Here is a 1,487-nt window from a genome sequence, read left to right as displayed (position 1 = left end):
TGCCCTCGTCCCCTGAGACGCCACTGGCGTGGAGATGGAGTGACGATCCGATCAGATCCAATTGCTCGTTTTCTCCGAGAATCTCTCCCCCTTTTGTCGGTTGTGAGCTCTGAAAGTCGAATATGCCCTGTTTTCCTCCAATCCATCCAGTTGGCAGCTTGTTTGCCGCGTGGTGGAGTTCGTACTGATGTAGGTGATTTGGTCCAACTTTTCGATTTTATCTAGGTGTTCAACTAAGCCTCTTATAGCCCTCGTTTTATCCGCCCGCCGCTCTGGAATGTAATACACTCCGAATTTGATGCGAACACAAACTCTGTGAATTCTAACATGTATTTATGATTCGTTTAATGGCAGTGTTGGGGCTGCCTTGTGCACCGAATCAGTGATCGGGCAGCGTAATACAAAGAGGGAACGCTTGATCATCTGAGCTGGTTTTGTACAGAATGTCAGGTATAGCCAGGTGCTCGTTGTCATTGCTTCAGTTTTAACGAGTCGGTCATGCAATGCAGCTAACGTTCTGGCGTCGGCCATGCTCTGTTGCAGAGAGTAATGTGGATAGCATCCAGATATCTGTTAGTAACGATGAGAGGAGGAATAGGGCATATGCCGAGATCTCGGAGGACGAGCCGAGGCAGACCAGGATGCGATCACTGAAGAAGAAAGCCTTGCATGCATCGACAAGACTCACACACTCCCTGAAGAAGAGGGGGGAAGAGAAAAGTGGACTACAGAGTGCCAAGGATAGCTATAGAAGATGTCAGGGATGCTGAAGAAGAGCAGGCAGTGAACTCGTTTCGGTAGGTTTTGTTTGCTAGGGGCTTGCTACCAGTCAAGCATGATAATTCCCACACGATGCTTAGATTGAGATCTGACACATGAGGAAATATGCTCATATTGTTATTTTCAGCTATATAATGTCAGTTGTTTATTTTTAGTTCTGTGCTGTAGATTTTTAAAAACGAGGAAGTTCGATTTTGAAAAAGCAGCACAGATGTGGGCGGACATGCTGCAGTGGAGAAAGGAGTTCAGTACAGACACAAGGTCATTGTTTTGTTAACATTACTTATCTTGATTCTTGAAAGAGATACACACAATAAAATTAAAGAGAAGAGTACTCACTGCTTTCCTTTGCAATATTATCCCTATAAATTCATTTGCAAGAGTCTTCTTTTTAACATCGTTATTGTGCATGCCAGGTGTATCTTATAGTTCAGATATGGGGTTACAACATTATTTTTGCTATCAATTTTAGTTCGTACAAGATAGTTTGCCATGATAAACAAGCAAACTTTGGTTAAATTTGCAATTATCAGAAGTCTCCAAAATACAGATACTGTTTAAACCATCTCTGTAATTTGATTGCTTAGGATGTTTTAGTGTTTGTGGTAAAATTGACCCTTGGAGAGAAAAAGGACCAACTCTTGTTTTCCAATCCCTGTATCCCACATCAACTAGATATCTAAATCACACCTACTCCTTTTAGAAAA

The 1,487-nt window shown here is 42.4% G+C and overlaps 1 long non-coding RNA gene across 1 annotated transcript; it reads left to right on the top strand.

Moving 5' to 3' along the window:
• The first annotated feature begins 357 nt into the window (after positions 1-357).
• On the top strand, positions 358-934 carry LOC118473269 (uncharacterized). Its single transcript, XR_004852548.1, has 2 exons — positions 358-450; positions 544-934. It is a non-coding gene; the product is annotated as an uncharacterized lncRNA (long non-coding RNA).
• The last annotated feature ends 553 nt before the right edge of the window (positions 935-1,487 follow it).

Source organism: Zea mays, chromosome 9 (assembly GCF_902167145.1).
Source record: "Zea mays cultivar B73 chromosome 9, Zm-B73-REFERENCE-NAM-5.0, whole genome shotgun sequence".
Lineage (NCBI taxonomy): Eukaryota > Viridiplantae > Streptophyta > Magnoliopsida > Poales > Poaceae > Zea > Zea mays.
Note: the sequence above shows the minus strand (reverse complement) of the source record. Positions and strands in the feature narration are given on the sequence as shown.